At 42.0% G+C, this 18,768-nt stretch overlaps 2 long non-coding RNA genes across 4 annotated transcripts in view; one reads left to right on the top strand and one right to left on the bottom strand.

Moving 5' to 3' along the window:
• LOC309858860 overlaps positions 1-18,768 on the bottom strand; it is a 348,226-nt gene that overhangs the window by 255,523 nt on the left and 73,935 nt on the right. For all 3 annotated transcript variants that reach the window (XR_014308388.1, XR_014308389.1, XR_014308390.1), the window contains one exon: positions 15,464-15,562. This is a non-coding gene — a long non-coding RNA (uncharacterized lncRNA). The remainder of the gene's footprint in view (positions 1-15,463; positions 15,563-18,768) is intronic.
• Positions 2,141-12,631, top strand: LOC309858861. Its single transcript, XR_014308391.1, has 3 exons — positions 2,141-2,284; positions 7,579-7,711; positions 11,544-12,631. It is a non-coding gene; the product is annotated as an uncharacterized lncRNA (long non-coding RNA).

The raw sequence follows: 18,768 nt of genomic DNA, 5'->3' as shown, positions 1-18,768 counted from the left end.
CCTAGGGGAAGATGAGCTTCCACGCCTAACAGTTGAAAGGTTTGAAAGGAGATCTAGGGAAAGGCACACGGGAGAGGGATTTTTTTCTCACCACAACACGACGGACAGCTGCAGGCAATGGATCTAGCACCTGAAGGCCTTGACACAGAAAGGTGCAGAGACTCACCCAGGAGTGCGATGCATCAGGGCAGAATTTAAATTAAATGTGGAGCTTCTCACTCCCAGGCCTGTATGGGTCCACTTTGGCATGCTGCTTTCCCTGCACAACTGTGATTCTTGCTGAATAATTGAAGCCCAGGCTTTGTCCATATCAGGAATATTACTGTTTGATTTTGTGGTCCCAAAGGGAGAGCTGCAAACAGCTGATGCCTCTGCTGGTACTGAAATTGCTGCAGAATGTGGGAATTTTTCTAGTTTTCTACTGGAGAAATCTCTAGGCATATTGCACTTGAGAAGCAGGGGCTTCGTAATGTTTAAAAAACAGTGCAGGGGTATATGGGTGGGAATGGCAAGAGGCTGGTGAGGTGCTTTTCTGTAAGACAAAATTGCATCTGAGCAATATATCATTAAAAAAAATTTTAATTATAAATGGAATAACCTAGTCCCTAAAGAATAGAGAAAATGCAGAATAAATTCCTGATAATGGAAAGATGTGAATTTTAATTTGCATACCTACCAGGGTAATACTGTTCACATACAAGGGCTATAAAAACAAGCTCCAGGGTGCCTGGGTGGCTCAGTGGGTTGAGCCTCTGCCTTCAGCTCTGGTCATGATTTCGGGGTCCTGGGATCGCATCCTGAGTCTAGCTCTCTGCTAGGCGGGGAGTCTGCTTCCCTCTCTCTCTCTGCCTACTTGTGATCTCTCTCTGTGTGTCAAATAAATAAATAAACAAATCTTAAAAAAAAAAAAAAAAAAAAACAAGCTCCATGCCCCTCATCTCACTCCAAGAAAAAGAAAAGAAAAAACCACAAAGGCTGTTACAAAAGATAACTTCTCCAAATAGATATCTCCAGATGTGAATTCACAAATGAAGAACACTGGGTGTAGTACCATTATATGAGTAAGACCCATGATCTCAGCCCAACAAATTCCCGCATGGGTCACAGAGCGGAGGGCAGTGTCAAGTCCAACAGGAGAGACTGTGGTCTTTGCCACCTATATCTGCAAACTCCCCTCCAAAATGGTTAGTAGTTATTTCTCACAGAAATACTGTTGATCAAATATCGATGCTTGTTATCCTATTAAAAAATTTTGAAACAGAAGCACAGAAAGATTCAATGACTTGCCTTAACAAAAACACAAACACTTGAGTTCATCAAAATTGCCAGTTTGAGGCAACAGAACATAAGCAAAACATTTCTTCATATTTGATGATGAAGAGCTTGAAGAGAAAATAGAATTCTAGACCCAAACTTATAAAAAGGCACGAGAGTCTGAGATCCCCCAAAGCCAAAACAAAGGTTTTCATTCACACTTGCCTTTTTTTTTTTAAGATTTTATTTATTTATTTGACAGACAGAGATCACAAGTAGGCAGAGAGGCAGACAGAGAGAGAGGAGGAAGCAGGCTCCCCACAGAGCAGAGAGCCTGATTCGGGGCTCGATCCCAAGACCCTGAGATCATGATCTGAGCTGAAGGCAGAGACTTTAACCCACTGAGCCACCCAGGCGCCCCCACACTTGTCTTTTTACTATCTCATTGCCATAGATAAAGTACAGAATTACATATAAACCTTGCCTATCTGACAAAAATAAACAAACAAAAAAAGGATGGCTTAGTTTATCTTCTAAAAGAGAGTAGCAGGGCACCTGGGTAGCTCGGTCATGATCTCAGGATCATGGGATCCAGTGGGGCCCCTCATTAGGCTCCCTCCTCCAAGGGAAGCCCTCACCCACTCCCCCTGCTTGTGTTCCTTCTCTCTCTGTCTCTCTCTCCATCAAATAAATTAATAAAATCTTAAAAAAATAAAAGAGAGTAGGTACATGGAGTGAGTAAAGGTGAAAATTAGTGAGGAATTTGTTTGAAGGCTGAAGCAAATGAAAAAACAAGTGTAAAGATTCTGCAACTGCCTGATGTTATGCTTTCTATTAAGGGAGGAGACCTGAGTTTAAATTCCATCTCTATCATTTCTAGCCGTATGAAGCCTGGCAACTCACTTGCCCACTCTGTACCTTAGCATCCTCACTGTGTGGCGGAGGGAAAAATGCCCAGGGCACATTCTTGCGGAGAGAGAAAAGGCAGTAGCAAAACATCCGCACATCGCGCCTGCTGCACTCAATGAAAGTGAGTTGAACATTAATCTGGGAGCCAAAAAGAAATGTATTTTGTAGACAGCAAAGCAGTCAGAGAGGCAGCTTTGAATAAGAGTCCTTTATCTCAAAATATTGTCGGCAGGAAAAACTCTTCCTCATTTGCTGGCTGGCAAAGAATGAGTAACTTGAAGGCAAAGGCTACTTTTATTTTATTTTATTTTATTTCATTTCATTTCATTGGAGTATGTGCCTGTTTTTCATCTGCATTTTGGTTTGGGGCTGGTTTTTATTTTTGTTGGTTGGTTGGTTTGGTTTCATTTTTCTGGTGTGTGTGTGGGGCCTACCACATATTAGGTGCCCAGTATTTGTTGAATGTAATTTTAAAAGGGAGGAATTTGGTCAGGGTGCTTGTCTTCCCTGTGATATATTGTATTCCCAGGATTTATTACAATGCCATGCATATATTATATTTTCAATGAATATTTGTTGTATGTCCAAGTATTAGCTTTTATTTTTTTTTAAAGATTTTATTATTTATTTGACAGCAGAGAGAGATCACAAGTAGGCAGAGAAGCAGGCAGAGAGAGAAGGGGAAGCAGGCCCCCTGCTGAGCAGAGAGCCCGATGTGGGACTCGATCCCAGGACCCAGAGATCATGACCTGAGCCGAAGGCAGCGGCTTAACCCACTGAGCCACCCAGGCACCCCAGTATTAGCTTTTAAAATAAGAACTTTTCAAGGTTTTTTTTCCCTATTACATTTTTATATTACCTTTCTGAATTTCATTTTCACTACCAGGGCCCTCTTCCATTATACCAGTTATCACCTCTCTGTAGTGAAATACAAAATCCAGACCCTAACAGACTCTCAGTACTTTCTAAAACTTTATTGTCATACCAATATTACCAAACTGTCCATAACAATATATTTCATCCAGCTGTCTCCCTATTTGTCTCTCAAGTGTTTTCACCGTAACAACCCACCTCCCTGAGCTCCTACCATATTATGCAACCAGTCCCATAAAAGTTCCAAGAGCATCCGAGTCCTCCCAACCTCTTGACCCAGGTCCACAAATTAAATTTATGTTTCCTCTCCCAGAATCCATCTGCACACTTAAATAACAGAAATGCCACATAGCAGAGAGGAAAAAGGAACTCCCACCTTTAATGATGCCTCAGTCACAAGAGAGGTTATCAGAATTCTCTGAACCTAAAGGGAATGAGTCTTCCTTCCATGAGGAAATGGAGCACACCAGAGAAAAGCAATCACGGGTCACTTACTAGCTGGGACTCTGGACAAGTTACTGAAATGCTCTCTGTCTCAAGTTCCTCATCTTAAAATCAAGATAATAGTACCCCCCTCATAAGGTTCTTATGAGGATAAAGTGAGGGTTATCTTTTAAGACACTTAAGAGAAGGCATTCAATAAGTTCTATTAAGTATCTGGTTTCTTTCAAAATATGTCAAAGAAGGCTTCTAATCAATGATAAAGTGGTTAAAAAAAAAAAAAAAAGTCTTGGCAGTTGCCTCCTAAGCCACAACAGTCACAACAGCACATAAACAATGCTCACAAGAATAAACACATACCTAAGTCATTCCATAGATGCAGGGGATCAAGGCAGAGACAAAGCCTGTCCAAGCTCACATGTTGCATGAGGCAGAGACAAGGATACTAAACATCCCTCATCCTGTGACTAAATGGATAGCTTCTGCCGCTTTACCAGTGACAACTATGGTCCCATTTTAATCCCCCTCCTCCCCTGGATAAAACACTACCGGGCTATCCAGTCATCAGGCTACCACTACCCACCCAACACTGGCTTCTGTTTCTTTAAATGCTCCTTAGGATTACCCGGCTCAAGCCTATATCCTACAATAAGGCCTTCCAAGTGGTTCTTAGCAATTTGCCCTAAAGTTCCCTGAGGGACATCATCCCTGATGGCAGCAAATAAGCAAACCTAACTTAGGTTTGGCTCTAGGTGTGTTCCTGGGGTTCTCTGTCTGGTGGACCATAGAGTATGTGTTCTTCTTGTTGTTTTGTTTTTTAGGTAGGCTCCATGCCCAACGTGGGCCTTGAACTCACAACCTTGAGGTCGAGTCTCGTGCTCTACTAACTGAGCCAGCCAGGTGCCCCATAGTAAACCGCAGAATAACGCTCCTAACAACAACCAAACCAATAGCTCTTACTTATTGAGTGTTTGCTCTGAGCCAGAGACCTTCCAAAGTTGCTATACATGTGTTAACTTTGAATCCTCACAACAATCTGTGTTCCTGCCTAGATAGAGAAAAGTAAAATAACGTAAGGAAGCAGAGAAGTCAGGATTCAAACCCGGTCTGTCTGACAGCTGATGCTCTCCGTCCCTGCATTCTCCTGCTTCCCTGAAGAGAGGGCAGGCAGTTGTCTGGGCAGGCTTGATATCCTGTCTCTTAAGTTGGAATGGAGCCCAGCACACTCCAATTCTGTTTGATTATTTCTGAGCTCATGTTTATTGTCAAAGGGATAAGAAAGAGAAAAAGGAAATGCATCATCGCTTCAAATGGAGTACAGTTTCACATTGCATTTGCAAATACATAAGCTTGAAAATGGGGCTATTGGTCTTGAGTTTGGAGCTTACAGGCACCTGGGTGGCCCTGTCGGTTAAGCATCCGACTCTTGATTTTGGCTCAGATCATGATCTCAGGGTCTTGTGAGTGAGCCCCACATTGGACTCCACACTGAACGTGGAGCCTGCTTAAGATCTTCTCTCTCCCTCTTCCTCTGCACCCCCTTCCATGCGCACGGGCATGCTCTCTCTCAAATTAATTAATTAGTTAACTAATTTGGACCCTTGAACAGCTTCTCAGATGAGGAAGCAGGATAGAATAGAGGAAGGAGACAGGGTGGACTGTGAGATCTAGGAGCGCTGAGTTCAGTCTGACTGCAACCCTTCTAATAATGTGGACTTTAGGTGAGTTACTTAACACCTCCCTTCCCCACCCCTCGTGGAAAATGGGAAATCTCGGTACCTGCAAAGAGGGAACTGTAAAAGGCCCCAAAGGGCCCCTTTTGTGGTCTCTGAGAGTCACAGAAGCCAGCAGGATTAGGAATGAGGCAGGAAAGGGAAGGCAAGGAGAAAGCAGCCATTTTAAAATGAGGTAAGATCTTGCCCGAGATACTGTGCCTCCTCATCCTAGAAGCCAACAGCACAGAGAAACAAATTAATAATGTTCTAGTTTCAGGACACTCTAATTTTTAGGAACTATAAGAATTCAGACCCAGAGGGGTTTCACTTCACACCCACTGGACAGGACATTTTCATCTCTGTGACGCTATAAATGGGCTTCTGAAAGAGAATGGGGAAATATATACATACATATATATGTGTCTATCTGAAAAGAAAGCTGTAATTACTACCATAAATGAACAATTCCCTGTATTTGCCACAAATCTCTCTTTAATGAACTGCATCCTATTCATTAAATGAGAGGAAAAAAATATGAGGACAGGAAATGGGAAGGGGTGGGGTAGGGGGACTGGAGGGAGGGTGGCAGAAATCACTTTATTTCGAACAGGAGGCAGTGAGACACAAATACAATCAAAGGGGTTAATCTAATCCCTTTGTGAGGCACTGAGTCAGAGAACAAGACAAAAACAAACCTGTGATCTGGAACTTCCCAAGCCCCCACTCGGGGGGATTAATGAGGAGTACACGGCTGTGAAATTACGTGCCCTCTGAGTCAGGAAAATGGTCCTACTGGTGCATGACCTTGAAATGAGGGGACGCAAACTTCACCTGATCCACAATTACCAAGCCCTGGGAGGAGGGGCTCAGGGAGAAGAGAGAGGACGTGAGGCTGGGCAAATGTTCAGAATGTGAAAACCCACAAACCTCAACCAACCTGAGGCTTGAAGGGGGATCGAAACACAACATGAAATATTCAGAGGACTTTCAAAGGACGTTGGCATTTGTGTGGAAGCATGAGGAGGCAAGCCTGTCCTCTTTATTTACACGAAGTGGATATTTTGTGGCTGTTGTTATGGACTTAGCGATGTTTGTCTCTGTTCAATTTTCCCTTTGCAATGAAAAATTGTTGCGAGATGATTTCTAGTCTTAGCTGCTTTACATGACAGTATTATCAAGGATTCATCAAGAGGCCATCTGTCGAATTTATGAAAAAAATATGCAAAAACAAAACAGATGAAAAGGAAAGAGCAAGACAGACTGGTCCAGGGGAAGATAGATGTGGCAGCATGTGCCTCCGTGTGAAAATTACAGCATTTAAATGCTGCGGAATAAATTACCGTGCCGAAAACTTAGTGATGCTCTCCCACTGTAGACGCTGCCCTTACCATAAGAACATAATGAAATATATCACATATCGGATCACCCTTTCCTCAGACTATTACTATATTCTAATGAAAAATTAGGAGAGGAGAGACACATAAACCTCAAGTGGGAGGGATGAAAATGAGCCAGAGTGGATTTGCTCTAGTATCAAGCCATGAGAAGCTTCTCCAAAATGCACAGTCCATATGGAAATAAGAGCTTTGCCCCCCCCCCCATTTATTAGGAAGTCAATAAAATAAATTACAGATTGTGTGAAAAACTGAAATAATATATATTAAAATGACAACGAGGCCGGCCAAGCTTACACCCAAATTAGATGGGCTGTAAAAACAATGTATTTCAGAAAGGAAATAGGAGGGGACATGAGGGTACAGACGAATGACCAGAGCTGCGGTGTTGCCCCCTGTAGGCGAGACGCAGAACCACAGCACACAATGTCCGCTTGCTCCTGAAGAAGGACCCAGCAAGCAACTTCGCCAGATCTGAGCACTGTAGGGACAGACACCTAGCACAGCACAGCAAGGGGGCAGAGCACAGCAAGGGGGCAGCCCCCTTTGAAGTCCGTCTCCAGGCCCTAACTCTCCCACTGGCTTCCTCCTCCCCTGGGGGGGCCATTTCCCCTGCCCCTTCTAGAGTTTGACCAATAAGAAAGCTTCTATTTTAGTGCCTTAAGGAGAGGGTTAGCAGTGCTGCTAAATAATGAACTAAATTATAAAGCTCCAAACACACAATAAAGATAATAGTTGGCATGGGCCCCTAAATTTCAAAGGAATGAGAGGAAAAAGCTAAGTCCTATCTCACCAAAAGCCAATGAGGGTAATGAGCCCACAGTGGAAAATGGTGAATTATAGTATTAGCCTACGTTAGTCAGTGCTGTGAGTAAATAATTTATAAACATGTAAATAAATAAAATACAAATAAATAAATAAATAAACTAATTTAACCCTTGCACTAACCCTATGAGATAATTTACCATTTATTACCGTTCCTCATTTCACAGATGGAGAATTGAAGCACCGAGAGATGTAAGCATCCCATCCAAAAATCACACAGCTACGGTGCAGAGATTTGGGTTCAGAGCACGTGCTCCATTCCACCAAAATGTGATGCCTCCCTTTAGGAAGGCACCAAAGGTACCTCATTTTTTTTTGTTTGAAATGTTACAAATTCTTCAGTCAAGAACTGTAAGAACAAAGATATCTCTATGAACTTAAGTTAGACCATATCACCCCTGAGACCATTACAAACCATAATCCTAAACAGCCCCAGCTCTCTCTCTCACTCTTTCTGATAAGTGGAGGCTACATATTGAGAAGTGTTCCCTTCTATTATGGGACTAAATACAATAGAGTAATGATAATAAAGGTAAAGAAATTTTAAAAATAAAGGCCAAGAATACTGTGTCGACAAAAGCTTATTTTTTATAAGCCCACAGGTCTGGTATAAGGGAATTCCTTAGAACTAAATTCAGGATGCTCTCCACTTTTGCTACCCATACTGGGAAATCCTGAAACATTTTAGATCTATGATACAGGAGTTTATAAACACTTTATCAGTATAACCCGAAAGTCTCTGATCTACAATGAACATCTGATTAAATATTTCACCTCTGAACCAGAAGCCATGTGTATTTATTAAATCAAAGGCTTCCAAGGGAGAAAATATGATTTTGAAAACGAAAAATAATTTCAGTATGCAAGTAGGCAAATAACACTATAGACCCTATATAAGACAATATTATCTGTGCTGATCCTGGTAAAACATTTAAGTTGAAGTTTTCTTCTATGTATACTTCCAACATAAACAGAAAGTTGACCAAATTTGATTCAGCACCTTATTTTCAACTTCGCTTTCACCTTTTATGGAATTATGATTATCTGTAAATAAGCACTGGAGTATATCAATTCAGGAAGGTTTCTGGTCTCAACTGAGCTGTTACAGGTGGTTAACGAGACTAACCACTTCTTTTGAAAAACACCAATCAGGTCTTCCCATGGAAGCATCTCAGCCACAGCAAGGTTGGGTGACATCACGAGTCATCTGTTCCTCCCTTCTTTTACTCTCTTACAATGCCCTGCACAATAGACATTGGCAACACTTCCTAAACGTACAAAAACCAACTTTTATGTATTATTTTTCAAAATACAAGTATAGTGGGATCATACTCATTGGACATACTGACCCTCTAATACCTGCTACTAACAAGTCCTTTGGCTTAATAAATCAAAATATCTATACTGATATAAGTAGCTTAGACTCAGCCAGATCTTTCCAATGAGTGATTTAGCCTAGGACATAGCAAAACTACGTCCAGCTAGCCAGTAGCCTTAGACAAATTTGTAAGTGTCACAAAATATTTTATTTACTAGAAGTGTTTATCCAAACACTTTCACTCTTAGTTCTTCTGTCTCCTAAATCACCAGACCAGGAAGCACCCTAGTGGCCAAACACGAGCCGTGCATACACATCTTCATGAACAGGTATGGAGAGTTGGCCTCTGGCTGTCCAAGATCCCAGTACCTGGGATTACTCTCCATCCAGAAATCCATTGGTAACTTATATTTGATCAGTTTCTGTATGTGTGTAAGTGTAAGTTTTCTCATTGAACTGAAACCTGGCTTCCTTCACCTGTCCTTGACTCACAGTCCCTGATAGTTGCTGAAAAAGTATACAGTATACATGAATTCACACAGACATCATTCCACACAGCTATTCCTGAAATACTAGCTCTTCTTGCTCTTCCATTATTTCAATTTTTCTTTATTTCTGTCTCTACTTACCATTTACTTACACTCTTATTAAATGAGATTTATATTTTGATAGGCCTCCATCCAGATGTTTATTTGAAGCAGTTACTCATGGTGTTTTCCCCTCCAAAATGCCCTTGTATCTCTCATCCATCAACCCAGCTTCCTTTGGTCTCCTTTTAAACTAACCTCCTCCAGGAAGCATTCTTTGATTACCCTCACCCACAATGATCACTACTCTCTACTGTTGTATTTTTTTTTTCTCACATGGAGAAGCTACATATGTATTCATTATACACAAGGCCTTAAACATCATTGTGTTTATTGGATTGAAGAAATGCCTTGATTTATTTTTGTAATTTATCTACTTAACTAAAATTCATTTATAACATTTGTAAGTTAATTAATTTATAACATTTCTCCTATGTGAATATAAAAGTAAACCATTCAGGGATACTATCCTTCAACTTATAGCAGGAAATGACGTAACATAATAGGCATTTCAAACTTGATCTGTCCCAAATAAAACTCTTATTTTTTAATCCCAGAAACTCTCCCTCTCTCAGCATTCATTGTCTCTAAAAATGTCTCCATCATTCACCCAGTTTCTTAAGCAGGAAATCCTGGATCATCCTTGCCTTTACTCTCTCCTGCTGACTCACTACTGGCATTTCTGAACACCCTTGTTAGACCACCATCTGTAAAACGAGAAGAGCAATAATCACTAGCTTCAATTTTGGGGCAGGCTGCGATGCCTCTTTTGCATGTGAAGATTTTACACACACATACACACCCCAGAAAAATTCATAAAATGAAAAATAGTAATAGTGAGAACTAAACAGAGACTGAAGATAATAACAGTTTCCAAAATATTCTAAGTTACTGTATTTCATGGGGGGGGGGTATTTTTATAGAATATACTTCAAATATTGAAGCATCTGTATTAATCTCCTATATAATCCTGCATATAATCTCCTATAATATCCAAAAAATGTAGATATAACAACCCTGCATGAGGCTAAACATGTGTCGGTCCTATCTTAGTTTAACAATAATATTTTATGATCATATTGTAGTTTATAATGGCTTTCATGCCGCTCATGTCATTTCTCCCTTACTATAGCACCATGACAACTATGACTGCATTTTACAGATAGATGTGCTGGTTAACTTGCCCAAGGTCACTTAGTGTGTCATTGCTGAAATTCATCTAAGAACCTCAGTTTCCCAATGCCTGGTACAGTGCTCATTGCTTTCTCTGAGCAATCTTTACCCTATGAAATCAGTAGAGGATCCCAAACATGTATGTATTCACACACATGCACTAGACATGTGTGCACCTACACACACACATGTGCACACACATACACACACACATATACTCCCATACTGAGTTTCTTTTTACTTTTAAAGATTTATTTATTCATTTTAGAGAGGAGAAGGGAGGAGCGAAGGAAGAGAGAGAGAGGGGATCCCAAGAAGACTCCCCACCGAACACAGAGCCCAGTGTGGAACTTGATCCCATGACCCTGAGATCATGACCTAAGCTGAAAGCAAGAGTCAGACGCTCAACGACCAAGCCCACCCAAGTGCCCCCACTGAGCTTCTTTATGGTCACCAAAGAGTCAGGCTCTTTCAGGAGGCCCACAACCACCGATGAATTCAGTGATTTGCCTGCCTCGCTCCCTAATAACAAGGGTATTTCATGAGAAAGCTGAAAGGTATCACCTAAGACCCCGTTAACACACATTAAATTAGTTTCCCAGTGCACGACGCCACCCCACAATGGAGTCACTGACACCAATAAAGGAGGCTGCCCAGCGTCCTCAGCCGGGCTCCTGGAGGAGAGAGATCTCAGCCTCAGGCGGAGCAGCTCGTGACGCCAGAGCTGTAAGGCAAACATCCTAAAGAGCAGTCCTGGCCCCGGGTTGTACTTGGGTCCATTTTGTTCCTTTTAAAGCTACTGCCTTTAATAGAACAAATCTCTTTTGATCTGTGCCTGCTCAGCATGTGGAAAGAGGATGAGAGAGTTTGTGTTATCTTAGTTTAATAACTGTTACACCAAATAAACACTATGCACAGCACTCAGCCTTGTAGAATCGGAAAATAAATCATCACCAAAAAGCTTATTTTACAAACCCACAAATCATCAGAAATATAAATGCTTTCCTTTCTATTCCCATGTTTTAATAAAGACTCCCCCCTCTTTTTTTTTCAGACTCACTCAATTACAATATCACTATCAGTTCACATTACAGGTCAGAGATACGGTGCTTAATGTATGTAGAGCCAGTCCTCCTCTCCTAATAACCTGTCATTCCGGGGATTTGAATGTCAGAACACAGCCTGCCGCGGTAATGCTAGTCGGCAGCCCGATGATGAAAACTTTGGACAAATCATGAAGAACATTCCAGATCCACATCGTCGGAAGGTTACCGGGGAGAGCCTTTCATTCTGCTTTGACCCCTTGATCTGACAAGTGACACCTACAAAATGAACAGCTCTCCAACTTAAATTGTTTAACTGTAGCCTGATCAGTTTTATTATCTTGCTAATCCGGATATCAGCCGTTTCATCAGAATGGAAGATATGCATATCATGAATTATTTTGACACGGGGACCTTTTAATTTTTGCCAGCAATATTTCACTGCCCCAATCAGGGCCTGCAGTCACTGGTGCTGTTCGCCTCCTGGGATGTCAGAGGACAGCGCACTCCTGACAGCACCAAATCATCCGGGAGCTGGAACGAGCCTTCGCTGCAATTATTATTGTCTTCCGTAGTCATGCATTTCATTACGGCGCAGGCAGCCAGGGCCTTGGGGTTCAGGACAGCCTTCTCCAGGAAGCTCTGCCATTTTATGGGCTTGCGGAGCTCTGGGGTGTGATTTCCCCTCTCCTTCCCCTCAGTAGACAAGGCGAGGTGAATTTCTAATAAAAACAAAACACGAGGCCGGCACTGCAGGAAGAGCAAGCTCAGTACAGGACATTAAGCAGCAGTGAGGCAGCGTGAATGGCCCACTTGAAGTTTATGAAAGCAGTGGTTAATCAGCAATATGGTTTGCTACAGAGAGAAATAAAGAACAGTTTATCGGGGCGGGGTGGAGGGGCAACGCTCCTTTCTAAATTGCAAAGTGCTCAGAATGCTTTCTTAAAGAAAACTCCCTTTTCCCTTAGATGTGTTTCTTAATTTCTCTCTCCCCTGTGGACCATTTTCTCCTTTTGAATTTCCATCCTAAGAGGATCCAGCCCCCACTCGAAGCCTGGCCCGCATGGTCTGCATCACCGACCTGTGCTTTGGCACTGTGCCATCATCCGCACGGAACAGCCTCTAGAAATGCGCTGTCATCTTTACTCTGAGGTGATTACAGAGCCTGTCGCTCATCAAAACTCAAGGCACCTTCTTTCTAAGTACCTGTGGGAGAAAGTTTGTTCTAGTCTCACAAACAACTGATCCATGTTTACCTTGAGGGCACTGGGAATTATATACTTTATTACACTTCCTTTTCTTGAGAAGACTGCTAGAAGGGGCGCCTGGGTGGCTCAGTGGGTTAAAGCCTCTGCCTTCAGCTCAGGTCATGATCTCAGGGTCCTGGGATCGAGCCCCACATCGGGCTCTCTGCTCAGCAGAGAGCCTGCTTCCTCCTCTCTCTGCCTGCCTCTCTGCCTGCTTGTGATCTCTGTCCGTTAAATAAATAAATAAATAAAATCTTGAAAAAAAAAAAGAAGAAGTAGAAGAAGACTGCTAGAAACCTCAAAACTAAATTTTCTATTCCTCAAAATATTAAACATAGAACTACCCTATGATCTGGAAACTCCACGCTGGGTATACATTTAAAAGAATTGAGAACAAGGACCCAAACAGATACAGATACCATGTTCATAATAGTATCATTCATAACACAAGAGGTGGAAGTAACTTAAGTGTCCATTGATGGATGAATGAATAAACAAAGTGCAGCATGTACGTACAATAGAATGCTACTCGGCCTTGAAAAGGAGCGAAATTCTCACACAGGCTACAACACGGATGAACCTTGACGAACTAATGCTAAGTGAAGCAAGCCAGTCACAGAAGGACACAAGCACTGCATGACTCCACTTCCATAAGATATCTAAAGTAGTCAATTTTATAGAGAGAAGTAGAATGGTAATTGCCAGGGGGCGCCTGGAAAGAGAGAGAAATGGGAAGTTATTGTTTGATGGGTACAGAGTTCGGTTTGGGATGATGAAGAAGTTCTGGACATGGACGGCAGTGATGGTTGCAGAACAATGTGAATGTCCTTAGTGTCACTGAATGACACACTTTAAAATAGTTAAAATGATAAATTGTATGGTATGTTTATTTTACCACAATTTTATTTTATTTTTTTAAAGATTTTATCTATTTATCTGAAGAGAGAGAGAGATCACAAGAAGGCAGAGAGGCAGGCAGAGAGAAAGGGAGAAGCAGACTCCCTGCAGAGCAGAGAGCCTGATGCGGGGCTCGATCTCAGGACCCCGAGACCATGACCTGAGCTGAAGGCAGAGACTTAACCCACTGAGCCACCCAGGCGCCCCTATTTTACCACAATTTTTAAAAAATTAACTTTGCAGGGGCGCCTGGGTGGCTCAGTGGGTTAAGCCGCTGCCTTCGGCTCAGGTCATGATCTCAGGGTCGTGGGATCGAGTCCTCCATCGGGCTCTCTGCTCAGCAGGGAGCCCGCTTCCCTCTCTCTCTCTCTGCCTCTCCATCTACTTGTGATTTCTCCTCTGTCAAATAAATAAATAAAATCTTTAAAATGCAAACTATTTTTAAAAAATTAACTTTGCAGTAAATCTCTAGCACAAGTATAGAATACATATTTGTCTCATTACTGCCTTTATTTCTTCTTCCTACATTTACATTATCTTTGCTTTATTTTCCTCACCAACTCTTTTAAAATATTATTTTATTGTTGTATGTTGGTTTTTATAGTACCATGACTTAAAAATTTTTTTTGGCAGAACAAGGAAGGATTTCCATATTAAAGTACACTCAGTCTAGCATGACAAAGCTGTTGGTGATTGTGTCCCAGAGAAGGAGTGAGAAATACATATTTCTGAAGTCCATTAGGGACACTGAGATACGAAGGGAAACCTCTGAGAGGGAAGACTTCCTTCTCACTCCTCCTTGACTTGGAGGGACCCCTCCGTCCCCAGGGCCACCAGGAGACTTTGTACAGAGCTCCCCTGGACCCTTTCGCCCAGCCCAGTATCAAAACGCGTCACTTCTCTCCCCTACTCCCAGCCAGCCTCGTGAGCATTCTACCTCGCAGAGCCTCATGCTCAGAAGGGAGCTTGGCTTAGTGTTCTACTGTGAAACAGTGAATTTCTTAATAACTTCTTCACGAAGAGCTCCGGATTTTCATTTTGAACCACACAAATCCTGCAAACTCGCAAATTATGTGGTTGGTCTTACCTCCCCTAGACAGTGAGCATCTCTGGGGAAAGAAACCCATCTAACTTTTCTTTGAATCACCAGTCCCAACCCCAGTGCCTGAAAGGCAAGTCCATGGAAAGAGTCAAAAAATATTTGTTGCACAAACAATGAAGGAAACTATAGGAAGCCCTTGTTTTCACAGTTCTAAGTATCCCTTCTTCAAGATCACATATCAAACCTGCTCCAGAAAAATCCCGCACAAACAGGAAGGACAGGCTTCATGGATGAAAGGAAGGTTTATGGTCGTGACCAAGAATAAAGAGGACACCGTGCCCCTTAATCTTTCCTAGGTTGGAATCCACACGTAGGATTCACCTTTGATGTGAAGAATGGGCTGTTTGTTGCAGCCAGAGCTCGAGTGGTTGTACCCCAAACTCCAGCCTCTTCAAGACAGAACCTTGTACAGATTCTTCTCATATTGACACTGTTTTTTTAAACTCTCCAGAGATGTGATTTTCACAGCTCCCTTAGGTAACACAACTTAGCCACCGCATTATTCTTCACAATTTCCCTAGGACATGAGGCTTTAATAGTTCTCCATTTAAGAAGACAGAAATATGGAGAAAGGGGACAGAGTTGGAAGAAAATCATGAGGAAAGGAAACTGAAAGCTTAGCAAGGAAGACAGACACGCAGACAGAAAGCAAAACAGCCACCGCGGATCACGACTCGTAACTCACAGCTCTCTTCGGGTGCAGGACCTTTACGATATCCAACTTCCAGAGAAGGTTGTCCAGAAGCTGGGGGCTTCCAGATCACTTATTTTCATTTCCCAGAACCTAAGAAAATAGAAAGAAATACCCATCAAAGAAGCCATTTAGGATCTTTGAAATATGACTTATACTTTCTTTCTACAGGAGGATTAGGGGCCAGAGTAAATCAAAGACATTAATCAGAGGCAGGAAAGGGGAAACATAGCAAATTGGTATGTGGAGGGAAAAGAGGGGATACAAGAGGCAACGGCATCCAGGGCAGCATTTTCTAATGTGCAGACTTTCCCTGAGCCACCCCCCACCCACATGCTCCCTCGGTTCCTAACAGCATCTTCATCAATTAAGATTCTATGAGACTGGCAGGCTCCGAGATCAGCAGTACCATCCACATACTCACTATTCCACTGGCAAGGCGAACAATTCCGAATATTAAAAGTAAAGCAACACGTTCTGCCATGTCTTTTGTATACAGACAGCTGAAGCTGCGTGAAAGTTTGGCACCAAAAGGCCAAGTACCATATTTTCAGCCACCCACACGCCAAACCCCATAATAACTACAGACTCTAGATGTGAAATTTTCAGACATTTGCAGTGAAGGAAAACTAATAGTCATGTTTCTTCATGTGCTTCCTTTCCTAACAGGGCAGTTTCTCAACTTTAAAACCCCGTCAATGTAAGCTAAAGAGAACAAAGGGTGCTGCGGAGATATTTTCACCAGATGTCAAATGGTGCTTATTTATTTAAACAGAAAACCCCACTTTGTACATTTGGTTCATTTAGTGGTATGTGCTCTGTAACAAGTATTTTTTATGAGTAAAAAGCTGCCACCAGTGTGCTTAAGTTACAATAGGGCTTCAAAAAAGTCTGTTAGCTGAGACTAAATATTGCTCTTTTTGCTTTTGGTTGAAATGTAAATTTCATTGCCGTCCTTCCTCTATTACAGGAGAAACGTTGTTGCTTAAAGTCATAGCAGGACTAATAATTAGTTCTCCCTCTGTGGTCAAAGCTAGAGGCAAAGATGTTTGGTTCACTGTGCTTTTTAAGGTAGGTATATATGCTACAGAGCATTGATTTTCTCAAACATTAACAGCAGGAAACATATCAATTCCCTCCTGTGTGAATAACTGGGCTTCCAGGACCTGAATAAGCCATCGGACCCTACAGGCTGAGAACTTGTGTTGCCCACTGCGGATAATAAAATAGGTCATCCAGTACTCCTCTGAGCCTCTGCAAATAAGGAGCATGTTAACTTGTTCTATAAATGAAAGGCCTGTATGTCCCTCATTCTGCCAGATAGAAAATGTAATTTTAGGTCAGATCCTGGTCAAGGAGTGTCTCCACCTGTCAAAGATAAGGTGTTTCAAATACCCCTTCTACCAATAAGGTGAGAAACAGTTGGACTGAGATCACACCTGGCAAAGATTCAGAAAAGACCAGAAAGCTTCAGAGATAAGCCAATAGAGAAGGAGTGTATTCCGAGATGATCAAGTACTCAACACCATATTCTACAGAGCATAATGCAGAGGGCCAATCCCCTCAGAAATACAATGAATAAAAAGAATTTATGAGAACTTTATCTTTGGATTTCCTGGGGCCTTCAGGTCCCTGGTATAAGAAGTGAACTCACAGCACAGAAGGGCCAGAGGCATAAATGAAGGGGAGAACTTAGGGAAAGGTCAGCTACACTGGGACAATGGAAGAAGGGGAGCCCCAGCTGAGTGTGAACAAAAATTATTCACTCAGTATATTCGGTGAAGGGTTTTCACCAGTTCCTTGATGAAGAGAAACTGGTAGATTAAAACCAGCATTACTGTGTGTACGTGTTATATATCATGATATACATATTAGATATATAATATCTAGTACATAATATGGTATCCATATAGGATAATATAGTGTACATAATTTTATTTAATATAACTTTTCAGTAAAGTGTACATAGTTCTCATCTCATGCTATGCCTTATCCATTTTTAACTTTTCTTTTTCAAACCCAGGGTTATATAATCCACTCAACTTTATGTTATACTTAGAAATCTGGATAAACAGGGCCAAAATAATATTCTAGTGAAAACTTAGACCTATTAGATATTATTTATCAGATATCCATTGATGGACTATCATAGATAACATCAGTGATGTGGAATCTCATACGGAATGCTAACTTAACTTCCTTTTTTTTTTAATTTTATTTATTTATTTGACAGAGAGAGATCACAAGCAGGCAGAGAGGCAGGCAGAGAGAGAGAAGGAAGCAGGCTCCCCACTGAGCAGAGAGCCCGATGCGGGGCTCGATCCCAGAACCCCGAGATCATGACCCGAGCCAAAGGCAGAGGCTTTAACCCACTGAGCCACCCAGGCGCCCCTTAACTTCCTTCTTTATCAGGACAGTGGCTTACTTATATTTCCTAAGAAAACCTGCCACTATAAAACACCTAGAAATATGGACCATTTTTTAAAATTCTTTTAAATGAATATATGATCCAAAAAAAGTAAGCAAAATCTCTGGGGGCCAAAAATAAAAAGGAAACTAAAAACCAGAGTGGCGAGCCATCTCTGAGCTTTTCACTGCATTGAAAACACTCATTATTCACCAAAAGCAAGGCTCTGTTTTAATGGCCAAATAAGAACAGGACATATGGCCTTGGGCCTAAATGTAGGGAGTTATAATGGAGTCCCCTGATAATCAGAAATTTTCAAAAATTTCAGAGAAAGAGGATGTGAGGACAATCTTCTTTTAAAGAAAAAGACTTTATTCATTTATTTGAGAGAGCGAACTCACGTGAGCAGCGGGTAGGAACAGAGGGCAAAGCCGAATCCCCACTGAGCAGGGAGCCCAAACGCGGAACTCAATCCCAGGACCCTGGGAACATGACCTGAGCTGAAGGCAGACACTTGACTGACTGAGCCACCCAGGTGCCTTGTGAGGGCAATCTTGCTACATCTGTCACCTCATTGATCACCAGGGTTAAGTCAGCAGATCTGGCTCATGAGGCAGGTATCCCCAACCTCCCTCAACTCTCCATGTGTGTTACTCTAAGCTGAGGCTGGGTCAGAGAACAACTTTCCCCAATGGAGAAGGACCACTTGTGGGTCAAATGTATAGAAATAGCTGTGCGCCCCTGCTAGTACCTCCAAACACACTCCCAAGGTCCATTTGTAGGAGAACGTAGGGAAGTCAAACTTCCAAGACGGCAGACACAACCAAATGAGGCTCCACATGTGGAAGGCTGCCTTTCTTAAAAAAAAAAAAAAGTTTTTCAGAGAAAGAGG

This window comes from Mustela nivalis (assembly GCF_964662115.1).
Source record: "Mustela nivalis genome assembly, chromosome: 2".
NCBI lineage: Eukaryota > Metazoa > Chordata > Mammalia > Carnivora > Mustelidae > Mustela > Mustela nivalis.
Note: the sequence above shows the minus strand (reverse complement) of the source record. Positions and strands in the feature narration are given on the sequence as shown.